Consider the following 24,141-nt stretch of genomic DNA (forward strand, 5'->3'; position numbering starts at 1 on the left):
CAAAAGTTAATCAAATATATTCAAAGTCAAATACATTAACTGTACTTAAATTAGGTACTTCATAATATTATTTTTTCACTTGTCGTACTCCCCAAGCTATAAATGTTTATCTTTTACGAAGAGCTGATTTAGCTTTTTTACACTGTGGTAAAAGAAATGTGGACAGTTAATTATGCAAATGCTAATATCATTTTGGAGTAGCGCCCAAAAACATACAACACAGTAAGCTAGGGGCAAATCCATTACATAATGAAAGCCATTTTTTAGAAAATATTGTACATTACTGTTCAGAGAGACTCCTGATAGGTTTCTCTGAATGTCCCAGCGAGAAGAACACAGATGTAGTTATATTTGGGGGCTGACATTTTATAACTGAAGCACCTTCAGAAAAATGACTATTACAGCCCCAGGTGTCAGCACTTAAGTGTAGTCAGGACAAAAAATGTTCAACAACTTAATTGTGGGATATTGCATGAAAATTCTTTTTCAACTTTCTGAAGCCTTGAAGTGAAAGGATTGAACTGCTGGGCTTCAAATGGAGCCCAATATTATCTTTTCCCAAATTTTGATTTCAAAATGCCAACTCATGCCTAAACCTTGTATGGTATTTCGTGTTTGATAATGCGGGACATCAGCCAAAAATTGGTGGAAGCCCTGTCCACCCTATTTAAAATATGTCCATGGGCAATAATTCTAAAGAGGGTGAATGGGACATCTGCCAATATTTGGTTGATACCTTACATCACCAAACTCTGAATAAACCCTGGTGTCATTTTCTGCAACAGCGGTTGGCCTCCTGTGGTGTGTCGAATGCTAGTTTAAGACGCCAGCAGTATTGTATCTCAGGTCAAGCTGAGTCAATGAATTGTTCACCAGTTTATTGCACAAGAAGCAGCAGTAACTCTTCAAGAGAAAGACTAATAGCCCAGTTCAGTAAGGTGTGTATTTGTAGGTGGTATCCCAAATATGAACATTGCCAAGGCTTTGGGAGTAAATACAAAATTAGCAGCCAAAGGAAAGAGGACTGACTCTGGAGTTCGCTCTCTCTTTTAAAAGCTGTCACCCATCTGCAAAATAATTCTATTGGATAGCATAGCTGATAACCGAACTAATACAGCCCTTCTTACTTCCTGGTATTTCCCACAACTGTATAATGTTTTATAAACAGAACAAACCCAGAGTTTATTTCTAGGGTAATGTCTTATCTTTAATATGAAGGTCCAATGAGATGTGTAGGGGATGAAAGAATTCTGACATAATGTGATATTTTTATGACATGCAATTTGACCACAGATAGATCAGCTAAGAGGGAAGCATTGAACAGGTGACCCCAAAGTACAATACAATGATTCATGAAACAGGCTCTTAAATTGCAGGGAAGTGATAAGTTGAATCAATCAATATAGATGATATCTTGTTTTCACACATGCTTTTCATGCAGGCACTAAACTAATTAATCACAAGAGCAGTTATAGGGCAAAACTGGATATGGATGCCTCACATCCAACTGGACTCCATATTCCTAGTCTCTTTTTTTTCATTGCTCTTGTCTAACACACTGCTACATGCATTCTGCAGTGCCCTCTAAGTGATGATGATTCTGTGTTATGAAACTCTGCAACTAAATAATTACATAGTATGAGAAGAGAAGTGGTAAGGTCATCCATTCATGATGCATTTGAGTATACCCTGGGCTTGTAAAGACATTGTATCAGTAGAATTAGAAATCAAGTGAGAACCTAGATGTTAATCTGGGGTACATCTCCAGTCAACGCTTTCAAATGTCACCTATTGCCTCACTGTGTAAAGGCAACCTTTATGTTTTTAATTATTAGATGGAAAGAACATCCCAATATTTTTTTACAGCTTGATTTATGTTCGTTGTATTTTAAAAGTTCACTTTTGGTTTCATAATTTTTAATTGCCTTTATACGCCATGGTTTGAAATTAGTATGTTTAGATCGCTGAATCCTACTTGAAAGAAAGTCAAATATTGTTTGAAACGTATATATCCTTTATATTCTTTTTAATATTACACAATCAGATTCAACCTCTCGTCCAGAGCAGCCGTGGTTGATGACTAAAGAGTACTAAGTGTAACATTACTTTCTAGGAACCAAAAGCCTAAAAAAGTGACTAGGTGAAAAGCATCACTTCAAAGCACGTTTAGACAATGGGTGATCATGTTTCTTGTTTCCAAGCCTATTGCTCCAATTTTGATTGCTCACACTCAATGCAACCTTATTAGTCTGTCCAGCTGTTGCCATGCAAGCTGGTACCTCTTGTGGATGTTCCATCATTAGGATGAAAAATCTTCGAAGCAATTTGTATGTAGAGTCATAGTGTATGCCAGGGACTCCTATGGAAAAGCTCCATTCTCCTCTTCCCAATAATAAACCAATAGATAACTGCGAAGTATCTAACTTCTACAATTCGTTTACTGTGTTTTACAATTCATACCAAAGCATACATTGACATGTGTGCATCGGGCTGGATCGTGAACACCTGTTCTCCAGACCTGTAAGCACAGAAGAGTATTGCCAACTGCTTTGTCACTATATCTCACTTTGTTGAGTATATGTAATCCTTTTCATAATCTGTAAACACAGGGGCCAAAGTTTATTTATTTATTTATGTGACTTGTAAAGCCACTGTCTCCTTGCAGGCATCCTGGCGCTGGAGGCTCAAAAGGGGGCGGGATGTAGTTGGAGGAGCAGAGTGGGGGTGCACAAGTTAGAGTTGTTTAACAGTCCAGGGCGCAGTCAAATGTTGGGAGTTGACAAAAATATCAATGCTTCCTAGTATTGTGGTTTTTTTTGCAGTTTTTTATAGCAGAAACTCGAACCAAAGGTATTGGATCGCTTTACATGAGCACCAGTTACATTACACAAGTACACTTTCATTTTAGGTAGGTACAGGGAGATGAAGTGATTTGCCCAGAATCACAGGATGTTGAGAGGACACTAGACTCGAACCTGGTTTCCCTGCTCAAAGGTCGGCAGCTCTGACCCTCAGGCTACATCTTCTTTCCTGATTCCAACTCATACATCTTGTTTTCAGCACCCTAACCTTCCTGTCTCTTCATCTAATTCTTGTTGATTCTTTTTGATCTTCTATCTTTTTAATTTTCCTTATCCCTTTCTCTCTTTTTGTCGCAGTCAACATCTGATGTGAAAAATAAGTACAGATCTCCAAAAATAAGTGCCTTGAACCACCATCCCAACAAGACCCTCTGTAAATAAATTAAGCACTTTAATAAGGGGATAACACTGCCAGTTAGAAAATGAACTACAGACAACACATTTTGGAAAAACCTGCAGCCACCCACTACTCTGTGTTACATGAGCAGTTCCCTCCAGTGCTTAATTTGAGCCGGTGGTTACCGGTGCTTAGCACCGGCACTTAATTGTTAACACAGGTGCTGTATATAAGCACTGATTAAGGACACATTCATTTATGGCATGGTCAATTGAGTGATTTGCCCAGAATCATAGGATGTTGAACCAATGCAGAGGCTCGAACTGGGTTTCCCAGCTTAGAGGTCAGCAGCTCTGGCCATTATGTCACATTCTCTTCCCACTTTCATGGTTAGCAGTTGGTTCTGTTTTCAGCGGCGCTAACAGGAGAAATGGGCTGGTGCAAGCTGCATCCTGACAAGAGACCTGGCACTTATCTTTTTACAAATTAACCACGGGTTTCGCCTATAATCCATGTTCTAGTGTGGTGCAACAGAGTTAGTCTATGTGGAGATGACAGTATAATGTAGATTTTCCTAGTATGTATGACGGAAAGTCTTCATTTTATTAAAGACACGGAGGCGAGTATTATGCCTTCTTTTCTTGCTTTATTTTAAATAGCAGCAAGATAAGAAAAAAAGCACAATACCCAGAAGGCACAGCAGAACAACTACTAGCCAATGGGAATGAATAAAACAAACAATAGACCAATCATAACCAGAGTAGTATATATGGACCGTTCTGACCGCGAGAAGCCCTCTTTTCTTGTGCGAGAAAGTCAGTAAGAATGCATAAACAGTGGAATTATAGCAAACAAAATGCAAAAAGTCATAATCCAAGCAAATAAATCCTGAAGGAAAACCAGAATTGCAGGATAACGATGGAGGAAAGTCCAGCGGAAATGTGACGGAGGTCCAGATGAAGAAAGGCAGTCCACAGAAGCAGTCGCAGTCCTAAGTGGAGGCTGGTGGCAAAGCCGGAGTTCCTAAGGGTGGGAAAAACAGACATCAATTAGTAAATGCAGAGGTGGGATAATACTCGCCTCCGTGTCTTTAATAAAATTAAGACTTTCCGTCATAAATACTAGGAAAATCTACATTTTATGTCAAGAACGGAGGCTCCTATTATGCTTGTTCAAAGCATATTAACTACCAACGAAGAAGCAGTAACAACAGGTTTACAATAAAATGTCTTGAAAACAGTATCATTAGACCAATCTGCTGATTTCAGGATATCCTCCAAACGAGAGCCTGCCCAAAAGGCTTTAGAGGCCATAGCACCCCTAGCGGAGTGAGCACCAAAAGCGGTAGTGTCAATGCCCGCGAGGGACATAATCCAGCGTACCCAACGGGCCAACGTGGCAGAGGAAACAGGACGATGGGGTTTACGAAAAGAAATGAGCAATTGCGAATGAGAAGAAGACCTGAGATCAGCAGTTTTATTGTTCGTAGATTTTTAGGCATTGACCAACACAGAGCTGTGGTTGGGAAGGGAAATAGGGGTAAAACACAGATTGCAAATTAGTTTTGGTACGCCTGTGAACCTGAAACAAAACACCAGAAGTTGAAAATTGTCTGGAAGACAAATCCAAAGCTTTGACATCAGAGACATGTTTGATTGAAATTAAACACAATAACATGGTAAGTTTGGCAGAAAGCATTTTGAGGGAGAGAGCATCATTGTCAGGCCATGAAACAAACAATTTGAAAACCAAATTAACATCCCATAAAAAGGAATACTTAGCCAACGGAGGTTTTGAGAATCGAACTCCTCGAAGAAGGCGACACACCAAAGGGTGAGTACCTACCGGCTTATTGCCAATGGGACAGTGGTTCAGAGAAATAGCAGATCTGTAAAGGTTGACAGTGCGATAAGATTTGCCAGCACTGGCCTCCGAAGCTAGGAATTTAACCACAAAACTTAGAGGGGCTGAAAAGGGATCGATAGACTGTTCCAGACACCAGCTTGATCATAAAGTCCAAGCCGACTTGTAGGCTCTGGAAGTGCCAGGGGCCCAAGCTTGGCTGATAAAGAGTGAAGCTTCCTGTGAAATGATGACATCAGAAGTGGAAGACCGGAAATTTTCCATGCTGAGAGAACTAGGGATCGGTCCAGGACCATGACGTGGGGAAGACCCAGAGGGTCTAGGAGGAGATCTTCGCTGAAGGGAAGAAGCACCGGAAAATCCACAGCTAGCTCTAGGAGCGAAGGAAACCAGATTTGAGACTGCCAGAAAGGAGCTAGAAGAACCAAGGAGGTCGACTGGCGTCGAACCTGGGCAAGTACTCTGTTGATCATCAGGAAAGGAGGGAAAGCGTAATTGAGGTGAAGGGACCAGTCCTGAAGGAAGGCATCCGTCGCCAGAGCGAGAGGATCCGGTCTCCAACTGAAGAAAGCGGGAATTTGGGAATTGAGACGGGAAGCAAAAAGAACGATAGTGGTGGGGCCCCATTTCTAGGAGAGAGAAAGAAAGACGGAGGGAAGCAGCTTCCAGTCGCTTGAATCTCGGAGATAACGAGAGTGCCAATCTGCAATGGCGTTGAGATTGCCTGGCAGATACTCCGCTCGAAGGGACAGGTTGTGTTGGAGACAGAATTCCCAAAGGCTCTTTGCTAGTTCTGCGAGAGGTTTTGATTTTGTGCCACCGAGATGGTTGATATAGTGGACCGCAGAAACATTGTCCATCCGAAGAAGAATGGAAAAGCTTGCTTTGTTCTTTGCCAGACTGCGAATTACAAAGGAGCCTGCCAGCATCTCTAAACAATTGATGTGCAATGACGACTCCTCTGGAGACCATGTACCTCCAGTCAAGATTGAACCACATCGGGCGCCCCAACCTAACAGACTGGCATCTGATTCTAAGACAAGATCTGGGGCCTTAGCGAAGATCGTTCTTCCATTCCACGCATCTAAATGGTCGATCCACCATTGAAGCTCGATACGGGACTCTTGGTCTAACTGAATGAGATCGGAATACGCCAGACCTTGGCAGAGATGTCTTATCTTCAAACGTTGCAGGGCTCGATAGTGAAGAGGCCCAGGGAAGATGGCTTGGATAGAGGCTGACAGAAGGCCCACGAGTCTTGCAAGAGAACGAAAAGACACCACGGAGAGACGGAGAACCTGACATAACTCTGACCGAATGGCTGAAACTTTGGTTTGCGGAAGATAAAGAGATGCGGTGGAAGAGTCCACGCGGAATCCTAGGAACTCTGTGCTTTGAGAAGGAACTAACATGGATTTTTCGGAATTGATAAGGAAGCCAAGCTCGAGGAGAAGAGACTGAGTGACGTTGAGGTTGGACAGAAGAGTCTGTTTGTCGGTGTGCATGAGCAAGATATCGTCCAGATAAATGATGAGACGAATACCTAGGGACCGAAGGTAAGACACCACAGGTTTCATCACCTTGGTGAAGCACCAAGGAGCTGAAGAAAGTCTGAAAGGAAGCGAACAAAACTGGTAGGTGACACCGAGCCACTGAAATTGTAGATATTTCGTGTGAGATTCGTGAATGGGAACCAAGAGATAGGCATCTTGAAGGTCTAGTCTGACCATCCAATCGGATAGACGTAATGTGTCCCTGAGATGGATGATGGTCTCCATCTTGAAGTGACGATAAACCACGAACTGATTGAACAACTTGAGATTGATGACAGGATGGACCTTTTTGTTCTTTTTGCGAACCAAAAAGAGAGAGCTTAGGAAGCCCGAGGGGTCGAAGGGAGCGATTTGGATAGCTTGTTTGAGAAGGAGATTTTGGATTTCTTGTGAAACGAGCAGAGCTACGTCTGCGGAAAAAACCAATAGAGGAGGAAAAATAGTCTGGGAAGGAGGAGCGTAGAATTCTATGAGATAGCCTTGGACAGAATTGAGGACCCAAGGGTCTGCCGTGAGAGAGCGCCACCTGTGAATAAAGAGAGCTAGACGACCTCCAATCGGAGGTGAGGGACTTACCTTGATTGTTGGCGTTGCTGTTGTTATTACGGAAACCTTTCTGTCCTCCGCCACGGAAGCCACAACCTCGTTGGGGGTAGAACTGTGGCTTGTACTCTTGATAGCCGGAATTGGTTGCACCTCTGGAACCTTGGTTTTGATAACCGCGGCCGGAAGAGCGGTTCCTGCCTCTACCGGCCCTGCCAAAAACCAGAGGGGTAAAAACTTTCTTGATGGAGAATTGGGCTTTGTCTAGGGAAGCAAAAGTAGAAACATAGCGGCTGAGATCCTTGACAAGGGAATCACCAAAGAGAAGTCCATCGGCCTTCACACCAGGATCCTGGGAAGCCAGGTTCGCCAACTTTGGATCTAACTTGATCATCATCATTGCCTAATAGACAAAAGGATCTTTGAAGCCACAGAGAAATTTCCTCAGGGTTTTGGTCAGACCCCTCCAGGCGAGCTGTCTCCGCCATGTCCAGAACCCGGGCCAAGGGTCCAACAACGTCTAATAGCTTGTCCGGACCAAGCTCTGTCAATGCCCTTATGAGGGTCCTTGCCGAATTTCGAAAAGAAAGTAAGGAGAGGTTGATCTATGGAAGGAGTAACAGTGATATGACAGGGTAAGGAAGGTTTGGGACATTCGGACTTGAGATTTGCTCTAACAGACTTGTCCAAGGGAAGACGGAGCTTTGAAGATATATATTCGCCCACATGAGGAGTGGGGAACCATTCCGAAGAATTGGGGTGTCTGATGGACGAGGGATCAAACATAGGGTTGCCCTCTGAGTCAAGCACGGGCTGCGACGCAAAAGCATTGAATCTAGCTTTCTTGGGGGAAGGGGGATCAACAAGCTGAAAGAGGTCTGCAAGATCATCCGTGTCACCCATATCATCATCATCATCCGTGTCAGGAATAGAGTCAATGACCAGCTTCTTAGGAACCTCCACATTTTTAATCTTGGTTTTACTTTTTGTCAGAGTAACCTTTAGCCCCTCCTTGGTAGGAGGCCTGGGAGGAACCGCGTCCTCAGTCGTATGCGAGGCGGACTCGTGACTCAAAAGTGACACATTTTTAGAAAGAGAAGTGGAAGGTACCAGTTTACGCTTTCTGATTTCCCCGGCAGAATGGGCCAAAGCTTTGGTCATGAGGCTCATGAGGGAATTTTCCATGTGTTTAGAAACACGAGTCATGGAAGCCTCGACAGCTGTCTCCACAGAATTATTGATGAACTGACTGAGGTCAGTCTTAAAAACTTTGCTTTCATCATTATACAGCTCCGGTGAGCTTGGAATCTTCATTATAAACTTGAACTGGCAGAGGAAAGGGTTAAAGGAGAAATGGGCGTGTACGAGAATGAGAGGAAACACTCCCCTGGGGGCGGGCGCCGTGTCCGTAGGTGAGAGGAGGCCGGCCGGGAAGCAGGAACCACACAGAGCACCCCCGAGTGATAACCCGGTGGGGTGAAACGAAGCAGGAAGCGAGCGCAGCGGGAGAGACCACACACTGCAGCGCGCGAGGGGGGGCACGGACCCCAAGCGGGAACCGCTACGGCAGGCAAAGAAGTGCGAGAAGCGCTCGAATATCACCAAAGAACGTAATACAGTTAAAACACAATAAATGCACAATAAAACCGGAAATATAAGAGAAAGTAATAAACATGACTTATCTGACTGCGTAGCAGCAAGAAAAAAGGGCTTCTCGCGGTCAGAACTGGCCATATATACTACTCTGGTTATGATTGGTCTATTGTTTGTTTTATTCATTCCCATTGGCCAGTAGTTGTTTTGCTGTGCCTTCTGGGTATTGTGGTTTTTTACTTATCTTGCTGCTATTTAAAATAAAGAAAGAAAAGAAGGCATAATAGGAGCCTCCGTTCTTGACATAAAAGTTTGCGGGAAAACAGCTGCACAGCTCCAGGCGCAGCACGTGTTCCAGTTAGAGCACATGTCTCAATATTTTCTCTTTAAATTGGTGTTTAGTCCATTTAATAGTTACAAATCCATTTCATGAGACTATATAAATCACACCCTGTACACATCTGACAAGGGTTTTCTTTAGTTTGTTTTTCGTGAAAACATATTGTTTACTATAAGAGGCCTTCTTGGTGACTACTTTGGTGGATAAGCTCACATGTACTAGAGATTTTGCATCTATCAAATATGCCTGCAAAGACAGACAATTTTGATGTAGTCATATTTTAAATTAAAGAGGCAGAGATATTTTTGGTTAGGTTGGATGGTCCTTTGAAAATACATTTTTCTTATATAACTTTGGCGCAGTTCAACAGATCTCCACAAACCTTTCCAAATATAAAGTTTCTCCTCTTTTGGTTGTCCATGGCACATCATGCAGATCTATCAATTGGAAGTCGTAAAAAAGGGGTCAAAAGGTGATATTTCCTATTTTAAATCTCAAAGGATATGCTGTACATCGAGACACAAAAAATGGTTCAACAGAATTACAGAAAATTGTGCATGAAAATACAACTTTACCTAAGGATGCGCCTTTGCTTTTGTGGTGTAAATCTGTTTAGTAGTTTCCAGGAAATTATCTAAAGTGTATTTTTGATTGGCAGATGCTTAACATGCTTAGCTTGTTCCTGGTATTTTTCATTTTGTGCCCATTAATCCAGAAGGCATTCTTACAAGGAGTGGTCAACAATGTTTGAATTTGCTAATAACTGTGACATCATTTGATGAAACCACAGAACGTTAGCAGACATTTAAAATAAGTAGCCTTCTGTGGGACCGAACATGTTGCAGTCGCAAACTCCCATTTCCTGTGCCTGCCACACGGTGCAGGGTTTTACAGGGGGACAGGGGGACACCATAGGTGTCCCCACCCCGAACTGGAGGCTGCAGAGGCATAAGGACCATGCTATGGCACCTCAAAGTTGCTTGCCAACAGGCTTTTCATGTCCGAAAGCCCGTCTTGAAAAGCCTGTCAAAAGCCAACATCATAATCCCGACGGCGGAAACGCCATCCATAGGGAATATTGTGCAGCCGCTGACTGCCCAACAGGCTCCTTGAGCCTGATGGAAGCTAGTCAGTCTGACCAGCCAGTTTAAACTCCAACCTCCTACATTGTAATTAGGTGGTCGGACTTTAAACCATGGATGTTGGTCGGAAAGCCTCTTCCGTCATCCTAATCAGCCCTTAAATGAGGTGGTCCAATAAGCAGTATATCCCATTTTAATTATGACATGAACTTTGATCTTCACTGCAGAAACAAACCCTAAACAGAATTACACAAAACTTGGCATGTGATTAGAACTTTAGCCAGGGAAGTGCCTTTTCTTAGTTTGGTGTAAATTTGTTCTGTAATTTTCAAGAACCTAGCATTTAAAAATTGCACCATTCTGGGCAAGGGAAGCTACGATTTAGAGATTTTCGGACTATTAATCTGGGAAGATCTGCAATCCTGGGTTTGCAAACCGCACATAAGCCCAAGAGTCAAAAATATCCATTTACAAAAACCAGGAGGCCCCTGCTGAATGAATGAGGAGTGGGACAGGGGAATACCAAAAATAACCAACAAACACACAGCCTCATCGAAAGCTCACAGTCACTAAATCATCAATCAAAAGAACTCTTCAATATATAAACATATTTTAATTTATCAATATATGTCACCATTTCCAGAATGTAATAATTTATAATTATTATAATTGAACTAATTTAATGTACTGTTTATCACATGAACAAAAACCAATCCAGCTTTATCCCTGTCTCATTATATTGTGCTCTGTCATGCCCCATTAAAAACTCAATACATTCTTACCACATACAATCCCACTTACACCATGTCATAAAAACAATCATTCAGCCCTGTGTAAACCAACAGTGTCCAAAGACAAACTTATATTTTTCTGTTTAAATTATCCAAAACGTATTGTGTTCACATCCAGCCCATGTGTATAGATGTTGTGCCTAGGTATACATGTTAACCTCCTCTTCTCATTGGTAAGCAGCAATATATTATTTATCTATATATCCCCAATCATGTACACATATCCTTATCATGAGACTGCTGTGACTTCATTTTGTTACCCTCTGGTCATTTACATAATAGTTCTCAATTCGTGCCAACGTGCATTTCGATGTCACACAGCCAACACGGTACACCTTATTTAGGGCACAGAAAGACCAGTATAAAGTCCAGAGGATGACTAGGGCAGTGACAAAGTTACTATAACCACCTTGGCTTCCAGTGGTCAAGTCCCGTGAAAAAGGATACTAACCTCATCGGGCACACCATGGGAAAGTAGACTTGTTTCTGCTGAACCAATAAACTATCTCAGGTGTCCATATTGATATAAAATAGGGTCAATAGTTCTCCAATACAATTGTTCTGTATTGGGGACGCCCTTTCTATTTAATCTCATATGGCAAAATACCTCGAAGTAGATTGCTCCTGTGGTAGTTTCTCACAACAATATGTAGAGTTCGGATAGAAGCTAACAAAAAAAGCTCTAAAAAAAAAATATTCAAACCTGATTGGACAAAGACTTTTTTTCTCTCAACGGCCATTTCAGGTCTGCAAATCTAAAGCTGGGTTTGCAGACCAAAAGTTTTTTGATTTGCTGGTCGCAGCAGAGAAAAATCTGCTACAGCCATCTTTAAGGACTCGTGGTTTCTTCTCCAAGTATTGAAAACTAAATTGAAAAGAATCAAAGGGGGCAGGAATTGCATCGCTCACTCCTTGACACAATTGGTAGGGTCACAAAGGAACTCACCCAAGAATAATTAAAGTATATTTTATTGTGTGTTTTGAGGACCGAGCAGCCAGATTCTGTAGTTCGAAAGCAGCCCAAGAGGTCTGCAAAAAATCGAACCACAAAAATTTTGCTGAGGCAAGAGGTAATTGCCCCTTGTTGGAGCTTCTGCAGGGGTTCATGGATCAGAATTAGGTTATCAAATCCTGCTTTTCACAGGTGGTAATTCGAGGAAAAGATCCCTGTCAGCCTTAACAACTCTTGGCCAGGATCCGCAAACTCAAAAACTTTAAACAAACAGCCAAAGGTTGTGCACAGCTGGACCTAGCCACCCACAGGGGGCATACAAAGAGACTTCTGTGAATAAAGGGTAGATTTATAGAGCGTGTGATTACTCCAATGAGTGTCCCAGCTCTAATGGATTAGGCACTTGGTACGGGCCCAGCAAACAAGACCTTACTGCCCCATAGAGAAAAGCCAAGTTTTAAGTTTTCTTCGAAATATTGTCTCAGAGGGGATCAGAGGAACTTTAGCGTGGGAGCTCATTCTATGTTTTGGCAGCAGGAAGGGGGAATGTTTTGCCACCCCTTCATGCATGCTTAAAGCGAGAGATTGACAGGAGTGAGGCAGATGCAGAACATAGTGCTCTGTAGGGGAGGTACTGGACCAATCTCTTTGACAGATAATTAGAGCTCAAGACATACACTGCCCTGGTTTGACCAGGACTTTGAATAGGATCCGTTTCCTGATGGGCAGCCAGTGGAGAGCTTTCCGGCCCAACAAGATCAAAGAACACCTAGGTAAAGGCAGGACAAACCTACCCACTGCATTTTGTACCCCTTGAAGGGGTTATACCAGACCTTTCACAACTCCTAGATAGAGTGTGTTAGCATAGTCCAAGCACATGGTGATCAGCATATGGATCACCACTCTGATAACCCCAGAAGGAAGGCGGGCAGACATTTCTTAAGAGTGTGCAGGATCGTGAAGCCTTGGCAACCACTGCAGAAATCTGCAGCCTCATAGAGAGGGTGGTACCAAGTTTCACAGCCAGGTTTTTAACCACTAAAATGGAGGGGGCAGGCCAGCATTGCAAGGGGCCGTAGATCTTCCCACCTGCTTGCCCCATGTGATCCAAATGGAATGATTTCCATCTTCTCTGCATTGCATTTGAGATGGCTGCCCTGCATCCAATTAAAGAAGGCTCACATACAATCTGTAAAAGATGCTGCAATAGATGCATGGGGTCCTTAGAAGACAAAGAGCAACTGGGTGTCATCGGCGTATGAAATGGTTTTACATCCAAATGGATTAACTACAGAAGCAAAAGAGGACATGAAGACGGGAAAAGGGGCAGGGCTTAAGCAAGAACCCTGCTTGACCCCTTTGTTGACTGCCTTAACCTCAGAGAAGAAAGGAGCAAGCCAAAGCAAATGCCCTATGGAGACCAAAAAGGACCTGCAGCAGTCCTACACAGTACCCCCCAACCCACGGTGGACAGTTGGTGCAAGAGGATAGAGTGTGGGATGGTGTCAAAGGCGGCAAACAGGTAAAGAATGATCAAGGTCACATTTTCCCTCAAATCCAATGACCATTTAATATGGTCAGCGATCTTCAGTACTGCTGATTCCTTACTGTAACAGGGGCGAAAGCCAGATTGACTGGGATGTAACTGCTTGCCTTGCACGAGATACTCAGAAAGCTAAGCATGGATCTGTTTCCCCAGCATTTTTGTAAAGACCAAGAGAAGAGAAATGGACCTTTAGTTACAAAAGATACTGGGGTTAAGTGCAGGCTTCTTGAGCAGAGGGACAACTTAGCCAGTTTTTCTGACAGCAGGCATGGACCCAGAGAATAAAGGAAAGGTTAAAAATAGGGGTAATCACAGGATTGATGAGATCTACTGCCACAGCTAACAGAGTAGGGGGGCACGCATCTAGAGGGGAGCCCGGTTTACATTGCAAGATGGCTTCCCTGTATTGTTCCAATGAGATGGGTCTAAATAAGGTACGCCTGTTGCTATATCTCTCAGGATCTACCTGGCTGACAGAAGGGAGACTCTTCGGCAGGGCAGGCAGTGATCTCTGAATATTGAGGATTTTTGTTTCAGCATACATTGCTAGCAGTGCAGTGGGGTTTGGTCATATATAAGAGGCGAGGTGCAAAGGACAGTTGGATGTAGTATATGACCAAAAGAAAAAGCAAGACTTTCACTGAAAAAGTGCTCAAATTGAAGTTATAGTTAGCTGTGATTAAAAGCCTAAATAATATCATCTTTCCACGCATGTGATTGATGAATTTAGATATTTATATTCTGAGTTAGATCTTATTTTTAAAACGAGTTGTTTTGGATCCATTTCTTTTTTTTTGTATAAAATAGATTTGTATTGATTATTTTGCAAAATAATGGTGGCTTGTTCAGTAAGCATGGCTAAAAACGTGTATAATGGTAATGTATATGTTGCACTATCTGTGATTGTAAACTGAGGTGGGGGTATGGGATGAGACACTTTGCGGTTGACATGTAATGTACATTTTATTGTGTGTTACATGGTGACAGAGTGATAAACAACATATCTTTTTATGCAAGTCTTAGTTATAGGGGAACTCCTTAGCAAATAATAATGTATTTAAAAATACATTTCTTAAAAAGAAATTAGTATTCATACTATGGAGTGGTTTCATCAGTGATGTAATTTGAGATGCCATCAGTTATATCATCAAGGATGTAATTTAGCATGTCATCATTTATGTCATATGTGCTGTCATAAACAGCTCATGGCAGGGCACAAGTTGTGGTTAGTTTACAGAACTAAACTTGCAAAATTCAGAGGGTTTTCTTCTGTCACCATGACATCCCTCTAACTGTGTTTAGCAGTGAAATTCTCAAATTTTGAAACAAATGTTACGCTCTCATAACCAAAGATAAGCTTAACTTTACCTTAATCTTTATTTTTTCACATTGGTAAAATTAATGAGGCCCGCATTAAAGGGTTGATTTCCATGGAACATTCAGTGCTGCTTCATTACGAACAACAAATTACTGTACTAGGCTTTGTGCAGCTCAGCTCAAGATTAGCAGGCGACTTAAACCTACATGGTACAAGGCAGATGTGCTCGGTAAAAGCAATATTAATTTACTGTCTTAAATATGAGCGATCCCTTGTTTCATTGTAGCACGGATCTCTTTCAAGATCCCCGGGAATTAATAGGAATTGCCCTTTCTAGAAAGAGGTTTTATAATTTCGCTTCAGCATACATGTACAGAACAGCGAATGCTGGAGAAATATTGTGTGTGTTTTGGTGCCGAGTCCTTTCTTTGTATTTAGTGACTGAGCTCGGGAGAGTCCCTGTCACTGAACAGCTAACGCCTCCTTCCTACTCCAAAAAATCAAGGCATTTTTATTAAAAGGTCACAGGAAACAGAGAAGAAATGTCAAGCGCACTGGCTGACCTATTCGCAACGTAATCAACCCGGCTTTGAAAAAGACAACATCTATATTATGAGAGCTATGCATCTTTATGTATTTTCCCTTTCCCAGTAATGCAGTTAGCTCGAATGAGGCCTCCACTTAGAACAATCAGAGCCTTCAGGAGAAAGGGGGAGGCAAGGGACGGGATGACCCCATTACCGACCGCAGATTAACAAATGCATTACGCTTCTGCTCTTCGGTCAAACATCATGTTAACGATCACTTGCTATGGTTGAATTACATTTTAAGCTGTTGCGCTGATTCGTGGGCCCTTTAAAATGCTCATTATCCAGATCCGCGACTCTGTTTTTGTGTTTTCCATTCATTTGTATAATCCCGACAGCCTTTGTTCTGGCGGAGATGTTTATGAGCGTGTACAGAGTGGAGGTGGTAATTAAAAAGAGGGTTTTAAAGGATATGACAAACTGACAGTGAAAACATTGTTTCAGTGAGGCATGAACATTGGCCTAGTCGTCGTGGACGTCTATCTATGGCAGCCATGTCAGACTGACCTACCAAGCCCTTGAGTTTGAATTAAGGCTTTGTTACTTATAGCATCAGACAACAATTAAAAAACCTTACTCCCACGCACATCAAGTGCTTGTTGCCCTATCTATTCTCTTACATGTCTTGGTATTAATGGTGCAGCAGGTGCAGCAACACCAGAGCTTAGAGACCTCAGGGTCAGCTGAGCCCATATTATCACTGCATTTTACTACCCAACCAGTGGTGTGAGGGTGTAGTGTCCTGTTTGACAGTCTAGTGTCTCAGCAGGCACCTGTTTACCAGCCTCTCCTTGAGGGATGGCGTATTCACCCACCACACACCCATCCAACACAGGCGTCACGAATGACGTGGTCCTGGGCGCACGTGCTCATGGCCATTTCTAAGTACCATGCACACGGTGTTTGTGTCCTTACTTACAAAATATGTGGGCCTAGGGCCCACGACTTTACTTGAAGGAACTGTTACCTTGCTTGCCACTGGGGCCTGTGGCACCTTCCTACACCACTGGACATCTTAAACCAAAACACAATACCCCCGGCGTGGCCCTCGTCCACTCTTATTCCTACCGCCCAGCTCATGGACACTGGCGTGAAGCTAGCCACAGTCCTGACTATGCTCCAGATCAGCCTCCACATAGCATGAACTGCCCTTAGGACACTTTCTATGACAGTATTTAGTATGTTTAATGTATGAAACTCACACTGCTGACTCTTCAGCTGGTTTAACCCTAGTCGTCTTCCACTTCCACCTCACTTCGAGACTTCCCTTTCATGCGCACCCTCGGCCCCTGATATTTCACTCAAATCAAATCAAAATAAGCTTTATTCGATTTCAGTCATATAAAATCATAAAAGCAGACAAGTTAAAAACATTTCAAAATATTCTTTACATTAAAATACAGATATACTATAATACCACATTTCATTGTTTTCCAAATACACTTAATACCCAGATATTGTATTGAGGGAAAAACATTACAAACAGAATAATCCTACAGCATTTAGTACGTTCTAAGCAGGTTGAGCACTAATACTTTTCCTTAGTCTCAGTAATCTTTTTAAAAAGCCAGCCATAACTCCAATACAATAGTCACTATCTAATATTTGTAAATATAAAAAGGTAGGTCAACATTGCCTCCATCACCCCTCCCTTAACATTTCACTTTGTTTTACCACCCAAGCCCAATCATGATTTCAGCGAGTCTGCGATGATGATGCCTCTAACTAATATGACTGTCTTTTCTGAGACTCATGGGACTGGAGGAGACATTGCAGGAAAGACGCATCCTTCCATACATTTTGAAAGAGGATTGGTTATAAATAAAAATAAAAATTCCTCAGTTTGACAAAATAGCAAAATGACGAAATGTGCCTATAATAGATGCAGAATTTACAATTGTCCACCACTGATGAAATCTGATTTACTGCTCCTTCATTCGGATTTCTTTCTGTACAATTATTTGCTTTTATCTGATGCCTAGCCAGATTGTTTTTAATCTAACTGTGCTCGTCCGATCTCACGTTGTTTCTCTCCCAGCGCAAAGAGACTCAGCCAGATGTTGTGCACTTTCTGCAAGTTGTCAATCATACTGACGAAATCTCGACCCATATCTCTCCGTACTAGTTATGATCTATTTTCTCTCTTGCATTACTTTTCATATCATTGGACTGTCTTGTCCACTCATAAAAACCTCTGCCAAGGCCACTCAAGGACAGCAGTGATGTTGTGCAGGGTTTTGAGTAATATCTCTGGAACTGTTTCCATAGGAGTGCCTGAGGTGATAGCTTCTGGATGTGTGTGGACCGAGGCTCCTCTGGATTGAGCACATTCAACTGTGACTGATCACTGCCTGACTTTACTGACAAGGTGATCATGCAATGGTCAGACCATTGTTTCGCTTCTATAGTCATGCCCTAGGTTTCAAGCCTGCAAGTTAATATTACATGGTCGCCGACTGGCTGCCGCCCCCCTCCCTCGAACTCACCACGCCAACCCAGGACACAGGCTCATGAAACATAGTTAACTTTTGGAAGGCGGGGGTCACGAAACCCCCGGCCGTATTTATTAAGATATAAGATCATAAAATTTTTAATTGCATGATAAACGTTTTATACAAAATCATCAAGACATTAGATACAATGTTGTCAACAAATGTGAAAGCCTAACCTTAACAGAGACTCTAATACATTTTGTTTCCTAACCGAATCTAACATCCTCATCTAGATTTTGTATAATACATTTCTGGCCATATGGCAAGGTCGCTAACCGGTGTCAGGTCCTACAAGCTGCGCCTTACCTAGCGATGTGCGCATGCGTAGCCAAGCCCGTTAAATTACCTGGTCCACGCCGTGAACTCCATTTACCCACTAAAGGAGGGCCCTTACTCTGCGCCATCCGGTGACGTCATGAGTATGCGCGCGCGGGGTGGCTACCAGCCAAAGGAAAGCGTGACTACTCCAACCCGCGACCCTTTGAAGCACCAGTTACCTTGCCCCTGAAGTTCTAGGAGGTGCCAATGGACCTTCCCCCTGGGCGGGAACCTCCTTTATGGGATGATGCCCGCCCCCTCAGACCTTAAAAATTAGCTGCTCACCGGTCATGACCTTACCGCATGCCCCATACCTAATAAATACGACGACCTATGGAAAAAATTCTAATGGACAACTACTCTCTACTAAACACATAACGCATCCACATATCTACCAAAGGAAGAAAGGGCCTAAATATCATTGTAACAGCAAAACATAATTCAACACGTACCTATCAAAGGAGAAATTGGCCTAAACACAATCGAACAGTACAACATATTTCAACATTTCTCAGAACCTAATCTACAAATTTACAACTAGACCAACTTTATCACCGCACAGTCATTTTTGTTCCAGGGATGGTGGGAGGGAAAACAAGAGGCCCCCGGGCGCGGGGCACGACCAGTTGCGTGGGAGCGTCCAGGAACAAGAGGGTCTCCCCGCCTCTATATTCCTAAGGGGCACGGTGGGGGGGCGGCTACGCCCCACACCCGGCCCCTCCTGCGGCCCGCCCCCCCGGACCCGGAAGTCCTATGATGACATCCGGGTCAGGGAGGGCACCTGGAGAGGGGAGCGGTCGCCGCGCCGCCATGCGGGAGGGGGGGCCAAGAGCCCCCCCTTTTCACATGGTCGCCGACTGGCTGCCGCCCCCCTCCCTCGAACTCACCACGCCAACCCAGGACACAGGCTCATGAAACATAGTTAACTTTTGGAAGGCGGGGGTCACGAAACCCCCGGCCGTATTTATTAAGATATAAGATCATAAAATTTTTAATTGCATGATAAACGTTTTATACAAAATCATCAAGACATTAGATACAATGTTGTCAACAAATGTGAAAGCCTAACCTTAACAGAGACTCTAATACATTTTGTTTCCTAACCGAATCTAACATCCTCATCTAGATTTTGTATAATACATTTCTGGCCATATGGCAAGGTCGCTAACCGGTGTCAGGTCCTACAAGCTGCGCCTTACCTAGCGATGTGCGCATGCGTAGCCAAGCCCGTTAAATTACCCGGTCCACGCCGTGAACTCCATTTACCCACTAAAGGAGGGCCCTTTAGTGGGTAAATGGATGGGGTGGCTACCAGCCAAAGGAAAGCGTGACTACTCCAACCCGCGACCCTTTGAAGCACCAGTTACATTGCCCCTGAAGTTCTAGGAGGTGCCAATGGCCCCTCCCCCTGGGCGGGAACCTCCTTTATGGGATGATGCCCGCCCCCTCAGACCTTAAAAATTAGCTGCTCACCGGTCATGACCTTACCGCCACAGGCCAGCATTGTTAACCGACGATCTGGCCTCCCCCTGTGTCCTGACCTACCCTAGCAAGTTCTCCTTTTAGCAAAACCCTCTAACCAGGCCCAGACATTATCAGACCACAGGACGTTCCCTTCCTCAGTCAAGTGAACCCCATCACCCAAGTAGTAATGTTCACCCCATATACACCCATGTGGGATCGTCTGCAACAGGGGGGCTCGGAATAATTTGTCCAACTGTGTGTTGATCCTCTTTACCGAGTGATTCAACGCCCTGACTGAGTCCCCCCCCCGCCACTGCCACCGAGGGATAAGTTGCGACCATACTACTGTGCAACCCGGGCAAGTCCTAGACACCCACCCCGCAGTGGAAATGATCTCTTCAATGAGTATTCGCCTCCCCAGTTTGGCCAGGTCATTCTCCCCCAGGTGAAGTATCACCACTGACGGGGGGTCGGGCTGCTGAGCTAAGAGTCCCTGAAAGAAGTTCCTGAACTGTCCAAGGCACAGACCCCCTCTCCCAAAGAATGAGATGTCCAACCCCTTCAATGCCGCCTTTCTCTTACGGTCTGTTGAAAGAAAAACATTTTGCACCCGCCTTACATAAGAATGACCTACAATCCAGATCTTCAGTTCTCTGCGTCCAGCTTGCTGCTTGTGCTGTGATGGTGTAGCTCCTTTGTTTCCGCCAGCGAGTTCCTCCCCTGCGTCACAGGTTTGAGAAACTGCAAGAACCAGAAAACATAACCAGCGTGAGAATCATCCTGTCATAACATGTCAATCCGTACATATCGTTTATAACAGTCAGATGACCATCTCCCAATCTTCTTCACACTCTCTGCCGAGAGACCCCCTAGGGCAGCCTCAGTTGCCGCCCCTATCCTGAATGAGTGCGTGCCAAATTCCTTAGGATCCAACCCTGCCTGTCTAACAGTCAGTTCAAGGACCCGCCTGAACTGGTATCTAGTCAATGGTGTCCCATTGGCATGACACAATAGTGCCCCACCCGCCGTGCCCTCCCGTTGCTTGTGGAACACCTCCACATGGGAAACCGGGCAACAGGGGTTGGTCTCAGCCCGGTGGAGCACTATGGTGTAACCCCGAGACTCCTGATCAGTTTTTGACCTCTGAATTGTCACCCACATGGTATCTTCCCTGATCCTAACATTATTTAGCTGTAGCCCGCCCAACTTATCCTCTTTTGACCCTGCCACCAGTGCGCCAATTCTTAGAGCCCCATAAAAGGCCAAGGCAAAAGCAGCTTTGAACAGATGTATCTCCCATTCTGAACTACACACCTCGTGCAATGCCACTAATAAGGCTGTCAGCCGCGCCAAGCCTATGGGCTTCCTTGTATCTGCAGCATGGCCCTGCAACCGGCGCCATCCCCTCATGGCCTTGCGCACCACAAAAATATTGGTGGGATCTCGCATGCCCTTAGCCTGTGCAAAGAAGGAAACAGCCGCCCTATGTCTGCCTGCGGCTGCCACTGATCTCCCTTCCCTGTGCATCCATTCCAAATATTCCGCAAAACTGTCCTCCTGCGCCCACCTGACCTCCCACTCCTGCCCTAAGAACGAGCGGTAAGACAAAAACGCCCCTTCATAAGATGTCTTGGTCCTGGGTGCTAGGCTAGCAACCACGAGGTCCTGTAATCTGGGGCACCAATCTGCCAGAGTACTGTCGGGAATTGTGCTGGCGAGGGGTCTGCTGCAGGAAGGTGTTCCCTGAAAACCTGCATTTTGAAGCGAGAAAGGGAGTCAGCTGCATTGTTAAGGACGCCTGGGACATGTTGAAGAGTACATTCAATTTTAAGCACAGCAGCACAATCTCTTTAATCAGGTGCAAGATGAACGGACAGCGTGCCCCTTGCTGGTTTATGCATTCGACCACTGTCATGTTATCAGACCAGAACACCACTGATTGGTTACATAGATGTTCTGGCCAGACCTTCAATGCCACCCATACTGGAAAAAGTTCCAGGAAGCCAATGTTGGCAGTCAAGCCCCATCTTTTCCATTCCTCTGGCCACCGTTGGGCTACCCACTTGGTCCCTAAAATGGCACCAAAGCCAACACTACCAGCAGCGTCCGTCCACAAACCCAATTCTGCTGATGACGCGGGAGGACCCGCCCACACTACCCTGCCATTAAAGTCCCTCAGAAATGCCATCCATATCTGCATATCCTGGCGAACCTCAGCTAACAGCCTAGTGCGGTGGTGCTTCTCCCGCAGTCCTTTCATAGCATGGGCAATAGAGCGTGAGAATGGGCGTGCCATTGGGATGACCCGTAGTGCAAAATTCAGTTGCCCCACTACTTCCTGCAGCTGCTGCAAGGAAACCTTGTTTTTTCCTAGACATTGCCGCAGAGCCGCTCTGAACCTAGACACTTTGTCCTTGGGCAACCTGAAACATCCTTGAACCACGTCAATTTCAATGCCCAGAAATTCCAAGCAAGTAGCCGGGCCCACCGTCTTCCCCGGCTCCAGCGGAACCCCAAAAGCCCGCATGAGCACGCAAAATTCCTGCAATACCCACGCTCACTCCTGAGAGTCCGCCGCACCTAGGAACAAGAAATCTTCCAAGTAATGCATAACTTGCTGGTGGCCCGTTGCCTGTCTCATAACCCATTCTAGGAATGAGCTAAATGTCTCAAAATAGGCACATGATATGGAACAGCCCATGGGCATACATTTGTCCATGTAAAACTTGCCTTCAAAGGTGAAGCCTAAAAGATGGTGGTCACTCGGGTGCACTGGGAGGAGGCGAAAATCGGATTCTATGTCAGATTTAGCCATCAATGCCCCCGGGCCCAGTGCACGCAACAAGTCAACCGCCTGATCAAAAGAGGCATATTTCACACTACAAATCCCTTCATCAATCGCCTCATTCAAGGATGACCCTCTCGGCGCAGACAGGTTGTGGATCAATCTAAATTCACCTTTCTCTTTTTTGGGTACTACTCCAAGTGGTGAACACACAAAATTAGGGACCGGTGCCTCCTGGAAGGGGCCCGCTATCCTGCCTAAGGACAGTTCCTTGGTAATCTTAGCGGACACTACCGTTGGATTTTGTTTCACTGATAATTGGTTCCTGCAAATACTGCTACCTGTGTAACCCACTGCCGGAATCCTAAAACCTCGCGAAAACCCCTCCTGAAGTAGGGTGGCCGCTGCGTGATCAGGGTATCTATTTAACCATGGGATCAATGCTAACACATCTATTGGCGTGGGGGGGCCCTGCTCGTGAAAGTTACTCCGGCTTCCCCCTTCCCCTATGCCCATGGTTGCCTGGCTTGGACCTGCAGGTTGTCTCGGGGTGTGATGGGTGTCCACAGATTGAACATGCATGCTTGAATCTACAGGTGCCCTGGGGTCTTGTGCATGTGCGCCTATTAAAATCCCAGCATACCCCTCTCCTTTCTGACCCCGCCCCCTTACTCTTCCCCGGGACCTCACTCCCATGGCTTGTCCGAAAGGGCAGATGAGGCTTCGCGGAAAATACCCTCACTGTACTGATGGCCTGCGAAGGGACTGAGTCACCCGAAAACTGTTTATGCCAAGACAAGGAGTCGACCTTGTCCCATGCTAGGGATGCGTCAAATTCTTTGGCCTTCCTGAAGTTCACATCATACTCCTTCCACGCATCACCAGTGTATTGATCACTCCACCCCACAATCCTACTCAGGTAGCAAGCCATTTCGGCCTGCACATTTGGGGGGCGTTCTGCCGTGATGGCTGAAAGGACAGCGAAGGCCCTGATCCAGTTCTTCAATGTCTCCTGTACTCTAAACCTGGAGCATTGTGCCCTCCATTCGCTTGGATGCATCCACTCCTTCAATACCTTTGCCTGTTCCATCTCCCTATTATCAAGCAGTAAAGAGAAAATGTAAACATATTTCCCTGCTCAAATCATCTCCTTCACTTCCTTGGACACATGTTGTCCCAAATTTTCACTTCTCGTTGGCACTAAGCCGTCCCCCAACAGCGGCAGAGACACTTCCTTACCATTCACAGGCACTTGAGCCGGTAGGGCACTCTCCCCGTTCGCCTGGGCAGGACCCGAACCTGTAAGGGAAGAAGATGCTGGTCCCGCACTGCTGGCAACCGCCGTTGAAGCCTTAATCTTTTCTACCAGTTTTTGAGCTTCAGCTACATGATCAGATGAATCAAAGGACATACCCCCCTTTTTTAACCACGGCAGCAAATCTGCTATCCGAGATACCAATTCAGAAGGCAGTGCATCAGTACCTGCTGGGCCCGCCGGCATCACTGGGGGCACGGTCGGGGGCACAGGAGCAATGGGCAAGGGTGCGGGCATAACTGGGATTGGTGCTGCGGGCGTCACTGGGATTGGAGCCACGGGCGGAGGGGCAGGCCCCACAGGCGGGAGCGCCGGCGGGATGGCAGGAGCCGGTGCCACGGGCGCTGGGATCACAGGCGTAGGTGCAACAGGCACCGGGACTACCGGCTCAGGGGTAGGAG

The sequence above is a fragment of the Lissotriton helveticus genome, chromosome 4_1 (genome assembly GCF_964261635.1).
Source record: "Lissotriton helveticus chromosome 4_1, aLisHel1.1, whole genome shotgun sequence".
Lineage (NCBI taxonomy): Eukaryota > Metazoa > Chordata > Amphibia > Caudata > Salamandridae > Lissotriton > Lissotriton helveticus.